Here is a 16,819-nt window from a genome sequence, read left to right as displayed (position 1 = left end):
AGAGAATGAAATTAATGATACGTAATTGCCCTACTCATGGTTTGAATTTGTAGATGATTATACAAAAATTTTATGCCGGATTGAATTTTGCTTCTAGAAATCTTTTAGATTCGTCCGCGGGAGGCACTTTTATGGAAATCACTTTAGGAGATGCTACTAAACTCCTAGATAATATTATGGTTAATTATTCTCAATGGCATACTGAAAGATCTTCTAATAAAAAAGTGCATGCGATAGAAGAAATCAATGTTTTGAGTGGAAAGATGGATGAACTTATGAAATTATTTGCTACTAAGAGTGTTTCCTCTGATCCTAATGATATGCATTTGTCTACTTGGATTGAGAACAACAATGAATCTATGGATGTGAATTTTGTTGGTAGGAATAATTTTGGTAACAACGCTTATAGAGGGAATTTTAATCCTAGGCCATATCCTAGTAATCCTTCTAATAATTATGGGAATTCCTACAACAACTCTTATGGAAATTATAATAAGATTCCCTCTGAATTTGAGAATAGTGTTAAAGAGTTTATGAATTCACAAAAGAATTTTAATGCTTTGCTTGAAGATAAATTGCTTAAAGTTGATGATTTGGCTAGGAACGTCGATAGAATTTCTCTTGAGGTTGATTCTTTAAAGCTTAGATCTATTCCTCCTATGGACGATATCAATGAGTCTCTCAAAGCCATGAGAATTTCCATTGATGAGTGCAAGGAAAGAACCGCTAGGATGCGTGCTTCCAAAGATGCCTTTATTAAAGCGTTTTCTTCCAATTCCTATGAAAATCAAGATGAAGATCTAAAAGTTATTGATGTGTCTCCTATTAAATCTTTGTTTTGCAATATGAATCTTGATGAAACTGAATATGATCTTCCTTTACCTAGAAGGCGTTCTAAAAATTCGGAGTATTTATATCTTTATGATGAAATTGATGAAAGTGGGATTGAAAGAAATAAAAATCTAGATGTTACTAAACCCACTATATTGGATTTCAAGGAATTTAATTATGAAAGTTGCTCTTTAATTGATTGTATTTCCTTGTTGCAATCTGTGCTAAATCTCCACATGCTTATAGTCAAAAGAAAGCCTTCACCGAACATATTGTTGATGCCTTGATGCAATCTTATGAAGAAAAACTTGAGTTGAAAGTTTCTATCCCTAGAAAATTCTATGATGAGTGGGAACCAACTATTAAAATTAAAATTAAAGATCATGAGTTTTATGCTTTGTGTGATTTGGGTGCTAGTGTCTCTACTATTCCCAAGACTTTGTGTGATTTGCTAGATTTCCGTAATTTTGATGATTGCTCTCTAAACTTGCATCTTGCAGATTCTACTATTAAGAAACCTATGGGAAGGATTAATGATGTTCTTATTGTTGCAAATAGAAATTATGTGCCTGTAGATTTCATTGTTCTTGATATAGATTGCAATCCTTCTTGCCCTACTATTCTTGGTAGACCTTTCCTTAGAACGGTTGGTGCGATTATTGATATGAAGGCAGGGAATATTAGATTTCAATTTCCATTAAAAAATGGCATGGAACACTTTCCAAGAAAGAAAATAAAATTGCCATATGAAACTATCATGAGAGCCACGTATGGATTGCCTACCAAAGATGGCAATACCTAGATCTATCCTCACTTTTATGCCTAGCTAGGGGCGTTAAACGATAGCGCTTGTTGGGAGGCAACCCAATTTTATTTTTATTCCTTGCTTTTAGCTCCTGTTTAGTAATAAATAAATTATTTATCCTATGTTTTGGTTGTGTTTTTTGTGTTTAATTAGTGTTTGTGCCAAGTAGAACCGTTGGGAAGACTTGGGGAAAGTCTTGTTGAACTTGCTGTAAAAAACAGAAACTTTAGCGCTCACGAGAACTGCTGTAATTTTTATTTGAGGAGTGATATTTAGTTAATTATTTTTGAAGATGATTAATAGATAAATTCCTCACGTCCATCAATTTATTTTTGAATTTTTGGGCTTCCAGATCTTGCGCTAGCTACAGATTACTACAGACTATTCTGTTTTTGACAGATTCTGTTTTTCGTGTGTTGTTTGCTTATTTTGATGAATCTATGGTTAGTAAAATAGTTTATAATCCATAGAGAAGTTGGAATACAGTAGGTTTAACACCAATATAAATAAAGAATGAGTTCATTACAGTACCTTGAAGTGGTTTTTTGTTTTCTTTCGCTAACGGAGCTCACGAGTTTTGTGATTTAAGTTTTGTGCTGTGAAGTTTTCAAGTTTTGGGTGAATTCTTGTGATGGATTATGTAACAAGGAGTGGCAAGATCCTAAGCTTTGGGATGCCCATGGCACCCCAAGATAATCCAAGGACACGAAAATTCGAAGCTTGGGGATGCCCCGGAAGGCATCCCCTCTTTCGTCCACTTCCATCGGTAATTTACTTGGAGCTATATTTTTATTCACCAACATGATATGTGTTTTGCTTGGAGCGTCTTGTATTATTTGTGTCTTTGTGTTTTAGTATGCCACAATCATCCTTGCTGTACACAACTTTTGAGAGAGCCATACATGAATTAGAATTTGATAGAATACTCTATGTGCTTCACTTATATCTTTTGAGCCATGTAGTTTTGCTCTATGTGCTTCACTTATATCTTTTGAGCGTTATAATTTTTCTCTATGTGCTTCACTTATATCTTTTAGAGCACGGTGGTGGATTTGTTTTAAATAAACTATTGATCTCTCATGCTTCACTTAAATTATTTTGAGAGTCTCTTAATAGCATGGTAATTTGCTTAATAATAGTATGCTTGGTATTCAAGATTTGTGAAACTTTCTTTTGAGTGTGTTGAATACTAAGAAAAGATTGAAGCATGATAATTGTTTTGAGATATGGAGGTGATAATATTAAAGTCATGCCAGTTGAGTAGTTGTGAATTTAAAGAATACTTGCGTTAAAGTTTGTGATTCCCGTAGCATGCACGTATGGTGAACCGTTATGTGATCAAGTCGGAGCATGATTTATTTATTAATTGTCTTCCTTATGAGTGGCGGTCAGGAACGAGCGATGGTCTTTTCCTACCAATATATCCCCCTAGGAGCATACGCGTAATACTTTGCTTTGATAACTTCTAGATTTTTGCAATAAGTATATGAATTCTTTATGACTAATGTTGAGTCCATGGATTATATGCACTCTCACCCTTCCACCTTTGCTAGCCTCTCTAATACCGCGCACTTTTTGCCGGTATCATACACCTACCATATACCTTCCTCAAAACAGCCACCATACCTACCTATTATGGCATTTCCATAGCTATTCCGAGATATATTGCCATGCAACTTTCCACCGTTCCATTTATTATGACACACTCCATCATTGTCATATTGCATATCCCGGTACAACGCCGGAGGCATTCATATAGAGTCATATTTTGTTCTAAGTATCGAGTTGTAATTGTTGAGTTGTAAGAAAAATAAAAGTGTGATGATCATCATTATTAGAACATTGTCCCAATGAGGAAAGGATGATGGAGACTATGATTCCCCCACAAGTCGGGATGAGACTCCAAACGAAAAATAAATAAAAGAGGCCAAAGAAGCCCAAATAAAAAAAGAGAAAAGAGTCCTAAAAAAAGAAAAGGCCCAAATAAAAAAATGAGAGAAAAAGAGAGAAGGGACAATGTTACTATCCTTTTACCACACTTGTGCTTCAAAGTAGCACCATGATCTTCATAGTAGAGAGTCTCTCATGTTATCACTTTCATATACTAGTGGGAATCTTTCATTATAGAACTTGGCTTGTATATTCCAATGATGGGCTTCCTCAAATTGCCCTAGGTCTTCATGAGCAAGCAAGTTGGATGCACACCCACTTAGTTTCTTTTGATGAGCTTTCATATACTTATAGCTCTAGTGCATTCGTTGCATGGAAATACCTACTCACTCACATTGATATCTATTGATGGGCATCTCCATAGCCCGTTGATACGCCTAGTTGATGTGAGACTATCTTCCCCTTTTTTGTCTTCTCCACAACCACCATTCTATTCCACCTATAGTGCTATATCCATGGCTCACCCTCATGTATTGCGTGAAGATTGAAAAAGTTTTGAAAAAGTTAGAGTATGAAACAATTGCTTGGCTTGTCATCGGGGTTGTGCATGATTTAAATATTTTGTGTGGTGAAGATAGAGCATAGCCAGACTATATGATTTTGTAGGGATAACTTTCTTTGGCCATATTATTTTGAGAAGACATAATTGCTTTGTTAGTATGCTTGAAGTATTATTATTTTAATGTCAATATAAACTTTTGTCTTGAATCTTTCGAATCTGAATATTCATATCACAATTAAGAAGATTTGCATTGAAATTATTCCAAGTAGCACTCCACATTAAAAATATTCTTTTTATCATTTACCTACTCGAGGACGAGCAGGAATTAAGCTTGGGGATGCCTGATACGTCTCCAACGTATCTATAATTTTTTATTGCTCCATGCTATATTATCTACTGTTTTGGACTATATTGTGCTTTATTTTCCACTTTTATATTATTTTTGGGACTAACCTATTAACCGGAGGCCCAGCCCAGAATTGCTGTTTTTTTTGCCTATTTAAGTGTTCCGAAGAAACGGAATATCAAATGGAGTCCAAACGGAATAAAACCTTCGGGAACGTGATTTTCTCACTGAACGTGATCTAGGAGACTTGGACCCTACGCCAAGGCATCACAGAGGCGGTCACGAGGGTGGGGGGCGCCCCCCCCCCCTAGGGCATGCCCCCTGCCTCATGGGCCCCTCGGATCTCCACCGACGTACTTCTTCCTCCTATATATACCTACGTACCCCCAAACGAACAGAGGAGGAGCCAATAACCTAATTCCACTGCCGCAACTTTCTGTATCCACGAGATCCCATCTTGGGGCCTGTTCCGGAGCTCCGCCGGAGAGGGCCGTCATCACGGAGGGCTTCTACATCATCATAGCCTCTCCGATGAAGTGTGAGTAGTTTACCTCAGACCTTCGGGTCCATAGTTAGTAGCTAGATGGCTTCTTCTCTCTTTTTGGATCTCAATACAAAGTTTTCCCCCTCTCTTGTGGAGATCTATTCGATGTAATCTTCTTTTTGTGGTGTGTTTGTTGAGACCGATGAATTGTGGGTTTATGATCAAGTCTATCTATGAATAATATTTGAATCTTCTCTGAATTCTTTTATGTATGATTGGTTATCTTTGCAAGTCTCTTCGAATTATCCGTTTGGTTTGGCCAACTAGATTGGTAGTTCTTGCCATGGGACAAGTGTTTAGCTTTGGGTTCGATCTTGCGGTGTCCTTTCCCAGTGATAGAAGGGGCAGCAAGGCACGTATTGCATCGTTGCCATCGAGGATAACAAGATGGGGTTTATTTCATATTGCATGAATTTATCTCTCTACATCATGTCATCTTGCTTAAGGCATTACTCTGTTTTTAACATAATACTTTAGATGCATGGTGGATAGCGGTCGATGAGTGGAGTAATAGTAGTAGATGCAGAATCGTTTCGGTCTACTTGTCACGGACGTGATGCCTATATACATGATCATACCTAGATATTCTCATAACTATGCTCAATTCTGTCAATTGCTCAACAGTAATTTGTTCACCCACCGTAGAATACTTATGCTCTTGAGAGAAGCCACTAGTGAAACCTATGGCCCCCGGGTCTATTCTCATCATATCAATCTCCATCACTTTAATCTTGCTTTGCTTTTTTACTTTGCCTTTACTTTTTACTTTGCATCTCTATACCAAAAATATTATATCTATCAGATCTCACTCTCGTAAGTGACCGTGAAGGGATTGACAACCCCTAATCGCGTCGGTTGCGAGTAGCTATCGTTTTGTGCAGGTACGAGGGACTTGAGCGTGGCCTCCTACTGGATTGATACCTTGGTTCTCAAAAACTGAGGGAAATACTTACGCTACTCTGCTGCATCATCTCTTCCTCTTTGGGGAAATCCAACGCAAGCTCAAGAGGTAGCATTGTTCTCCCTTAGTCTATTTTGAATCTGTCAGGTCAGGTCGACTTGTTCTTCTTTACTATATGTTGAAGCTATCATCTGCGAAGTGTCATCACTTCTGGAGCTCTCATATTTTGAGTAGTAGGCCACATTATATTAATGCACACAACAAATTACTGCATGCATGGCATCTTTTGAAAGAATTGCAGAGATAGCACGAAGGGGTTTACAGGGAGGCAGTATTGGATTAGAATCACTTCTGCATTACAAAGAAAATCTCACTTGTTTTTATGTTTTCATGCATGTCAGATATTGAACATTATCAAAATGAATATGAGAATGGGCGCACGAGAGGAATATTGCGGAATGATCCACTGCCTAACAAACTTGGCATGCTGGAGGATGGCCTGTCTTATTCACCCATCAAGGTGCTTGCTCTAACTTTGCAAAGTTGTATTGGTCGCACATATTTTGCTTCTGACCTCTTGCATTACTTCTGATTTGTTACACCATCTGCTTAGTTTAAGCATCATATATGAGTATATGCCATACCTATCCATTTTCTGTACCTATTCCATGTGTCGTCACACTATGTTTTCCCAGTCAAATGTTGTTCTTTCATAATAGGTCTCCAAAAGGAAGAGGGTGAGTGCAGGTCGTCAAGGAGTACAAACTAGGTATTTGGAAAAGGTAGTGATACCTGTTAAATCAGATAGACCAGCAGCCACAGAAAACATAGGCCCAATTGTACCACACTTTACCCCTACTCCAGTGGCCAAACCCCTATTAGAACTGCTGGGAGCCCAGCGTCAGGTATTGTCTATGATATCAATTCAAAATTTGAACTCCTAAATTTCTGCTTGTGCCTTACCTTCTCTCTTGTATGAAACTAATTTCAGATGAATCTCCTTGCTCAAAGGATCATACGATCTCAAAACAATAATGGGCTCTGCATTGCTCTTGTCAGTACCTCTCTCCCTTTTGCCTTGTAACGCTGTACTTAATTAATTGCTATTTGATTATGTATCATTAGTCTACACCTGAGCTTCATTATCCTCTGTTTCTTCCAATATTATTTGATCTATATTTATTCTTTGAAAAATGTAGAATAATGGCAACGCTTATAAAGAATTTTGTTTGGGAATTTATTGAATTATCCTTCCATCAACATGGAGAAGGGCTTTGTCCAGCCTGTGTTAACATGTAATGTAAGTTCATACTTCTCAAGCCTTCAAACTTTGTTCTAGTATAGATTTGGATAGGCATCATTTCCTCCACTGTTGTTTGCTTTGCTGTTTACATCTGATTGGATGTTTGCAACAACTACTAGTTTCAAATTGTAGTTGTAAAAACATGTTCCTTATGCAGAACAGATCCATTTATTTGCTTATATAATTGTGAAACCTGTTACGTGTCTCCTTGTTTCTCTTTCAGACTCGTATCTCTTACGCCAGGCAGAACTTTTGGGAAGATAGTGAGCCAAACCATCTTGAGGACAGCGAGAAGACCCCAAGGTCCTGTCTTGATGAAGACAGTGATTTGAAGCTACTCACCAGCAGGTGTGAGACAACCTCTGTGCAGTCGCTGCCTCAATCGGTTCGACTTCTCCAGTCTCAACTTAAAGCGGAAAGGCTTGCTTCAGCTCAGCTCCGACTTGAAGTCAAAGATGCAATGAAGATGTCAGAGGACTGCCGTGCGCACCATCATGCCTTAAATCTAGTGTTGATGCATCTATTGTTGACACAACTGAGGTCTACTCAGCTTCTTCAGCTGTTTGGGGGGGCCCGACCTCGCCAGGCCTAGTGCCTTCTGAGGTGCTCTCAGTTTTGTATATTCTTTTGTCGGCGCGTTTATTTGCACTGGTGGCGAACTTTGATGCCCACTGGATGTAATATGTGTGATAGCCGTGATAGCCTAGCGTAAGTTGCTTGATTATTTATTTCCTTGTTGTCTTGTTTATTCGTTTGCTTCTAGTCATTGCACTTCTTTTTCCGTGGTTTGCAAGTGGCTGCAATAACCTATTTTTTTAAACTAGGCCACAATAACCATGGGCTAATATTTACTGTAGTGACACTGGGCCTTAGAAATAGTGGGCCTTCTACGGGCCGTAGAAACAATGGGCCTTCTACGGGCCGTAGAAACAATGGGCCTTCTATGGGCCGTATCATCAATGGGCCTTATACGGGCAGTATGATCGATGGCCAAACATGGGCCAATAACATGCCGCATTATGGCCATAAACGGGCTAGAGTTGGAATCGTCCGTTCATGGGCCGACCATAACGGGCCATCGTTAATAGGCCGTATTTGATGACGCTATGAAAACGGCCCAACGTATTAACGGACCACAAACGGGCCGACTGTAACCACGGGCTGAATTTGGCCCACAAGCAGAAAATGATAGTAACGGGCCGTAAGTAAACGAATGCTGGAAATGAGCCCGAGAAGAAATGGCCTCTGAGAAGGCCGAAAGATAACATGGGCTGGAAACGGCCCAACGGAATAACGGGACGTTAATGGGTATAAAGTGATACACTGTTCATTTCGGGCCAGTTTCACCACGGTCTGTTAATGGGTGTAAAGTGATACACTGTTCATTACGGGCCAGTTTCACCACGGGCCGTTAATAGGCCAAGAGTGGGCCATACATGGGCCAGAAGTGAAAATGGGCTGGAATCATATTGGGTGGCCCAGATGACGCTACTGGGCCTAATTCGGATAGGGCGTAACAGGCCTTGGGTTAGCAGGCTGTAAATGGGCTATATGCGAACAAGCCGTTAACAGGCTTTACATGGGCCGGCCCGCCACCTTTTGACCAAGTCAAACGGGCCGGCCTTTTCACAGGAATGGGCCTCTATTGGGCTGTGCCATGTGTCGACGTATCATAGGCGCCTATCTGACCCACTGACGAGCTGACACGTGTTTCGTCCGGCCAATAAGAATTTTACACGTGGAAATTTCCCATTGGTCGGGGCTGTTAACGGGTTATCGGATCCAAAACCCGTCCTGATAGCTTAACGGTGTTCCGTTACGGTGGACGCCACGTGTCGGTCATCCTTGACGAAAGCACTTCTGTGACGCGCGATTTATCGTCATGGAAGTGGACACTTTCGTGATGATAATTTTGGTAATGTCATGGAACACTTCTACGACAGCACAGGTATGACTATCTTGATTCTGTCATAAATTTGTCATGGATGTACATGCATGACAAAAACGTGACCTACTGTGACAAACACGTATCATCACGGAAGTGTATTTTTTTGTAGTGTAATCCCGTGGCCGAACACGCTGTCTTTTTATTTATCACAACATCATTCTGAAAAGTTGCTCTTTTACCAGGACTGGGTAACAAAGGCGAAGATGATCAGGTGTTCGGCCCCCCTTCCCGAAGGCTCGTCCAATCTAGTACTAGCCAGAATGCTCGAGCCGGCGCCTTATCATGCGCCCTCAGGGGAAGATAAAGGGGGGAATAAAGAGGCTGAGAGTAGGCCTCACTCATTATTTATCCAAACCGGGGGAATTAGCGCCTCTGCGAAGGAGGATAACCAGGGAGAAGAATCTAAAATTCCCTCTCCCCAAGGAAGGAAGAGGACCACCTCTGAAGACCCGGAAACAAAGGTTCCCAAACGGGGGAAGAAATCTCTGCCAGAGGGTCCTGCCTCTGAGGGTACTCTTGCCGCACAGTGCCCGCAAGGGGATCGGCCCTCTACCGAGATGTAAGTAAACAAAAAGTACTTAATAGTAAAAATATCCCATTACTTCTGAAGACAACAACCGAAGCATATATCTTGTAGTTCGGATCATAGCCCTTCTCGACAGAGTTCATCTTCGGGGGATCTTCTTCCGGAGGTGATGGAGAGTGAAACACCTCCCCATGCCACCCTACCTCATGAGGCGGGCGACCCTGAAGTGTCGTCACGGAGGGATTCTCCTGATCCTCCAAGGCTAGAGGGTAATCCTTCGGCCACCCGACGTCCTCAGTATTCGGCTCCTAAAGAGAGCAACAGAAGGAGTCCGGAACCATCCGGTGTGCGATCGGATGCACTGAAGGATATTCTGGAGCAAGCGGCCATCTCAGAAGCGCATCATACGCTAATGGGTACGGTGATTGAGAGGATTTCATCCGCCGAAAGCGGGTTTCACGAAGCTTTTATGAGTCTGCTGAAAAGCTTTGAGGTACGTGAAATAGTGTATGTTTTTGACGGTACCGCACACGTTAGGTGTGCCCTATGCAGATAGTAGCCCCTAAGACTCTGGTTGCTGTCGAGAGCGGCGGCAAACAGAGGATCATAGTCCCAGGTAATAATCAGGCCGTCTTCATATGCAGGTGATGGAAGGTTCGGTGGCTAGCCGGACTGGTGAGTTTGCCGAGCTGAAGCGGCAACTTGATGCGGCAGATGCCGACATCTTGCTTGTCAACGAGCGGCTCGACGAGGCATAGGGTATGTGATTTCTCCGGTGATCAACACATAGTAAGAGGAGCATGATTCTAGTATCTTTATTATGTTGGGCTGCAGATGGAGCTGCCGCCGTGGAGACCCTTCGGGCGGAACTTGCCTGAGCCAAGGAACAAGCTAGGAATAGTCATGCCGCCGCTCTAAAGGCGGTCGAAGAGCTGAGAGTCGAACAAGCTACACATTGCCAAAGCAAGGGCAAAAAATAGCCAAGATGGCCGTTGAGTTGAAAGATGTCGCCGACCATTACCAGCTTCTTGAAAAAGAAAGTCGAGCGAAGGCGACGGACCTGGAGAAGGACATGGTAGCAGCCAAGGAAGCCTGCTCGAAAATCAGGGCGGCGAAGGAGGAGCTGCGTCAAGCTGGAGATATCGCAGCTGGGATTCCCTTTTTGTTGCGGACGAAGTTCGGAGATCCAAATTATGCCCCTCTTGATCAACTATGGAGTTCTGCAGAAGCGTACGTGGATTTGGCAGCAAGTGTTGCTGATGCGGCCGAGTACTTCAAGGATCAAAAAGATCTTGAAGTGGAAAAGTTGTTCTGGTCACAGTTTAATGTTCCAGTGCGTCCGCTGTTGTTGAATGAGCGAATGGCCGAGTGGGCCGAGCTCCATACGTTGTCCGGACTTGCCATGAGGTCTGTTGTGGATCATCTGTGGCCGAAAGGGCCAAGGCCGAATAGTTATTTTAGTTTAGTGCAACAATTCCTTGGTGTTGTGCCGCACATCGACACTATGAAGAGGTCAGTGTGCATAGAGGGTGCACGGATGGCACTTGCCCGTGTCAAGACATACTGGGCAGAGATGGAGGCCACCACTATTGCAACCCAGAGTTCGGTCGTGGGCCGAGTATCTGCTGAGCACTACTTTGAAGAAGTCCTTGAAGGCGCTCGTTCAATAGAGTCTCAGTGCTCGAAGAATGTTATGTTCTAGTGACATGTATTCCAATTGTAAAAACAATGTTTTATTGAATTATAAAGGTTGTGTTTATACTTTTGCCTGAAAGTATTATGATGCCTCCTGTGCGGCCGTTTATGTATATATGTATATAACCTAAAAGTTTGCAGTCGTCGGCTTCAGCCCCCACGCATATAATGCGGGGGTATTCGCAAAAAAATGCGTATTCACACTTGATCCAACGCCTTGGTCCATTAAGGAGGTGGTAGCACAATGAACGAGGCAATCAGACTATATTGCTTTAACAGTTTCACTTAGCCATAGGAGTTTGACGGTGGGACTACTATATAGCCCCTGGTACCTCCGCGCTCGTCCGAATACGATGCGCGTATGTACATGACCGGGAAACGGCCCTTCGTTAATGCGGAGGAATCCCGAAGATTCCGCTAAGTCATTGAGTGGTTGGCCAGTCTCGCGCTTTATCATGACAGTCAGTTTTTGGCTTTCTCTACTGAGGTGCTCATCCGGATGAAACACGGCACAATCGCAGTAGTTCTCCCGGTGCCGCCTTAGCCGATAGAGCGGAACGTAAGGTAGCAAAATACGGGAGCCGGGCAAACCCAACATTTGACCAAAGACATGATTCGGAGCTGATGCATATAAGGCCAAACTCGCGATGCCGAACACTCCCTAAGGTATTCGGTCTTTATAACATATGCCGGGCTGAACAATGCCCTTAATAATAAACCCCGAGTGTCCAGGTACGTGCAATATTCTGACGTGGCGAAATGCCAATAACGGCAGCATCCTTCTCGGTTGTATTAAGTATCCGGAGGATGTGAACAACAAGAGACAGTAAAAAAGGTTTACGCAGGGTCTTAATCTAAAAAGAAACCTTTGAGCGGGTCCCTGCTGCACGTCTGCGCCTGTGTCTCTGTTGTGCCATGTCCTGGACGGGTGCAGCATGATTGTATTCTGTAAAGGAGAATAACTTAGGTGAAAGTTGTCGTGCCAAAAAATTGGTTATTCTCGATAAACCATTAAAATTCAAGATAAGTCAGGTTGAGCCGAACTAGCCCTGATTACACGCGAGAAGCCCCTGGTATCGTCTATGAGGGTTTAACCAACAAACCAATATCAGGTATATCTAGTGATGCGCAGGACTCGTCTAACCGTGTCTGTGGTCTTGATGACCTATCATTTATTCTAGTTGGTGAGGCCGTCTAGTGCTCGACTGTTAAAGCCGCCGCACGTTCTTCCGCGCGTAGAGAACGCTCAATATTTCCACTAACTATGATTGTTCCACGTGGACCAGGCATCTTAAGCTTAAGAAAAGCGTAATGTGGTACCGCATTAAAACGAGCGAAAGTTGTTCTTCCGAGCAGTGCCTGATAGCCGCTTCGGAATGGAGCGATGTCGAAGTCTAACTTCTCACTTCGGTAGTTGTCGAGTGAACCGAATACAACCTCTAGTATTAGAGAGCCCGTGGAGTGGGCCTCTGGGCCTGGTATTACTCCCTTGAAGGTAGTATTATTGTGGCTGATTTTTGTTGGGTCTATCCCCATTTTGCGGACTGTGTCCTGATATATCAGATTTAGACCACTGTCGCCGTCCATAAGGACTCGTGTGAGATGGTATCCATTTATTATTGGGTCTAACACCAAGGCGGCCAATCCTTCATGACGGATGCTTGTTGGGTGATCCCTGCGATCAAAAGTGATCGGGCAGGCCAACCAGGGGTTGAACTTGGGGGTGACGGGCTTTACGGCACGTATGTCTCGGAGTGCATGTTTGCTTCTCCCCTTCGTCACGTGGATCATGTTTACTGTTTTAACCTCTGGTGGGAATTTTTTATGTCCTCCAGTGCTTTGCTGGTGAGGTTCGTCCTCGTCTTCGCTTGGTGTCTCCATCCCCTTGTGTTCAGTGTTTAACTTACCTGCCTGCTTGAAGACCCAACAGTCTCTGTGGGTGTGATTTGCAGGTTTATCGAGGGTGCCATGAATCTGACATAGTTTGTCTAGAATCTTGTTTAGGCTGAACGGTCCATATCTGCTGCCTTTGAAAGGCTTTTTCCGCTGACCTGGTCGAGAGCCTCTGAATCCGGCGTTTACCGCTGTAGTATCTTGGCTGTCTTCTTTATTTCGACGCTTGCTTTTATTGCATCGTGTTTTCCCATTGCCATCCCTGACTTCAGATGTGCTTGGGTTGCTGGTGCTACTGCGGGCTAACCAGCTATCTTCGCCCGCGCAAAAGCGGGTCATGAGGCTTGTTAGGGCTGCCATGGTTCTCGGTTTTTCTTGGCCGAGGTGTCTGGCAAGCCATTCGTCTCGGACGCTGTGCTTGAAAGCTGCTAAGGCTTCGGCGTCCGGGCAGTCGACGATTTGGTTCTTCTTAGTGAGAAACCTGTTCCAAAGCTTTCGGGCTGACTCTCCGGGCTGTTGAATTATATGACTTAAATCGTCTGCATCCGGAGGTCGGACATAGGTCCCTTGAAAATTAGCCCGAAAAGCATCCTCGAGCTCCTCCCAACTACCAATTAAGTTTTCAGGGAGGCTTTTCAGCCAGTGGCGAGCTGGTCCTTTAAGCTTGAGGGGCAAGTACTTGATGGCGTGGAGATCGTCTTCGCGAGCCATATGGATATGGAGGATAAAGTCCTCAATACAGACCCTAGGGTCTGTGGCCCCGTCGTATGCCTCTATGTTCACTGGTTTGAATCCTTCTGGAAATTCATGGTCCAGCACCTCATCGGTGAAACATAGGGGGTGTGCGGCACCCCTGTATTTGGATGTATCATGGGGTTCGGATGGTTGTAGTATCCGGTTTTGATTTTGTGCCGGAGCACGCTTCCTAGATCCATAGATGGATCTGGTCATACTAGATTTTTGGCTCAAGTCCTCACGTAGATCGTGTGTTGACTTATGTGCGGCTTGTTAGCCGCTCTATCACGGCCACAAGGTGGTTGATCCGGCCGGTTGGCTGTTATATTTTTGGCTGTGTGGGCTCTACGGCCTCATCGTCGAATTCAGGTAAAAGCTTGCGCTTTGGATAGCTCTTTGTGTGGTAACTTCCATCATACTTTTCTTCGTTGTCGAGCACTTTGTTCCACCTGCTGTTGAGCATATTTTGTGCGGTCTTAAGCCTTTTCTTCTGCTTATTCAGACTCCTCATTGTGGCAATAAGCCTTCTATGGAGGTTCTCTTGTTCCAAGTGCCTTTCGGGGATGATGTGTGCATCTTTGTCCGGACTGTTTTCCTCCCAGAGGGAGGTTGATGAGCTTTATCCTCGGCGTCGCCGTGTTCGGACATCGGATCCGTACAATGTTCGCCGTTTGCAGTTTCATCGTGCTCTGCCGCTGGGTCAGTGTGGTCTTCGTTTCCTCTGGAGTCGACTGGGGTGTTATTTTCTCTTGCGTTGTTATCGTCGTTTTTGCCGAGGCGGGATTTGGGGCGGCGCCTACGCCGACGCTTTGTTTGCTTCTTAGGGGGGTCATCCTCCGCTGTCTTGTCGCCATTGCCTTCTTTGGGTGTATCCACCATGTATATGTCATGTGATGAAGTGGCTGTCCAACGCCCTGTGGGCACTGGTTCCTGTTCCTCTCCTGCATCGTCATCCATGCCGTCGATGTCTTCGGAGTCGAAATCGAGCATGTCGGTTAAATCATCGACAGTGGCTACTAAGTGGGTGGTGGGTGGGCAGCGAATTTCTTCATCGTCCGCATCCCATTCTAGCCGGACATAGTTCGGCCAAGGTTCCCCTGACAAGGAGAGAGACCTTAATGAATTTAGCACATCGCCAAAAAGGCGAGTGCTGAAAGATATCCGTGGAGGTAAACTCCATGATCGGTGCCCAATCGGATTCGATAGGCATGGACACAGGCGGCTCGGAGCTTGTGGCAGGGGACGAATCCAATGGTTCGGCAACACGGCTCTCGCAAGGGGTGAAGTCAGTATTCGGCTCTATCGCCACTGAGAGTGCGGCCCCATGGCGGGGTCTATCCACCCACCCTCGGATGGCGCAATTTGCTCCGGATTGAGGGCCGGAATAGTTGCAGGTTAATCTCCCGAACACTGTCCGGCGGCAGAGTTATGTCATGCTCGTCGTGATTGTGCGGTGCACCTGACATGGGCTCAAATCCGTCGAAGATCAAGTCTCTGCGGATGTCAGCAGTGTAGTTTAAGTTTCCAAACCTGACCTGATGGCCAGGGGCGTAGCTCTCGATCTGCTCCAGATGGCCAAGCGAGTTGGCCCACGGTGCGAAGCCGCCGAATACGAAGATCTGTCCGGGGAGGAAAACCTCACCCAGGACCACATCGTTACCGATGATCGAAGGAGCCATCAAGCCTCACGACGACGGCACAGTGGAACTCTTAATGAAAGCACCAATGTCGGTGTCAAAACCGTCGGATCTCTGGTAGGGGGTCCCGAACTGTGCGTCTAAGGCGGATGGTAACAGGAGGCGGCGGACATGATGTTTACCCAGGTTCGGGCCCTCTCGATGGAGGTAATACCCTACGTCCTGCTTGATTGATCTTGATGATATGAGTATTACAAGAGTTGATCTACCACGAGATCATAGAGGCTAAACCCTAGATGCTAGCCTATGGTATGATTGTTCTTGTCCTACGGACTAAACCCTCCGGTTTATATAGACACCGGAGGGGGCAAGGGTTACACAGAGTCGGTTACTAGGGAGGAGATCTACATATCCGTATTGCCAAGCTTGCCTTCCATGCCAAGGAGAGTCCCATCCAGACACGGGACGAAGTCTTCAATCTTGTATCTTCATAGTCCAACAGTCCGGCCAAAGGATATAGTCCGGCTGTCCGGAGACCCCATAATCCAAGACTCCCTCAGTCGGTTTCCTCGACTGCGGTCCCACTTGTAAGGCCAACTCCAACGCACGACCCCAAACGAACCTCCATTTTGCCTGAATTCTGTCCGTTTGGGTAGGGCAATGGGGTCATGTTCGTGCCACTTCTCGGATGCGGTGGCCATGCACCGAACACGCGGACGCATCCCGGCCGCGTACATTTTTATTTGCAAACACATATCTTCTTTTCATCATTGATTTTTTGGTACATGGAAATACATCACCAAAATTTTGACTAGAAAAACAAGAACCACAAGAATACATAGTAGAAGATATCCAACTTCCATAACTGCTCATGTAAGTTGGATTAGTGTCTTCTCGATGCATTCATTATTGATCTGTGGAGGCTCGATCCTGCATGCTTCTTTCTTCTTAGAGTGTAAAGAAGTAGACGTGTCTAGCCTCTATTCTATCAACAAGTGCACTAGTCTCATATCTAGCCTCTATGCTAGCTAAAAGTGCTATAACATCTACTAAATTGCACTCTATCAATATATCATTGTACTCTTCTTCCCAATACCAAAACTTGCATCCATTCTACACAATAAAACTTTAAGTTAGCACAACTAGTCTAATCTGAGAGAACAACCGAAGATTTGGTCGAGTTATTCCTCCTTTTGCTGACAC

The sequence above is a fragment of the Triticum urartu genome, chromosome 3 (genome assembly GCF_003073215.2).
Source record: "Triticum urartu cultivar G1812 chromosome 3, Tu2.1, whole genome shotgun sequence".
NCBI lineage: Eukaryota > Viridiplantae > Streptophyta > Magnoliopsida > Poales > Poaceae > Triticum > Triticum urartu.
The sequence above is the reverse complement of the archived record's forward strand: the minus strand, read 5'-3'. Positions refer to the sequence as shown.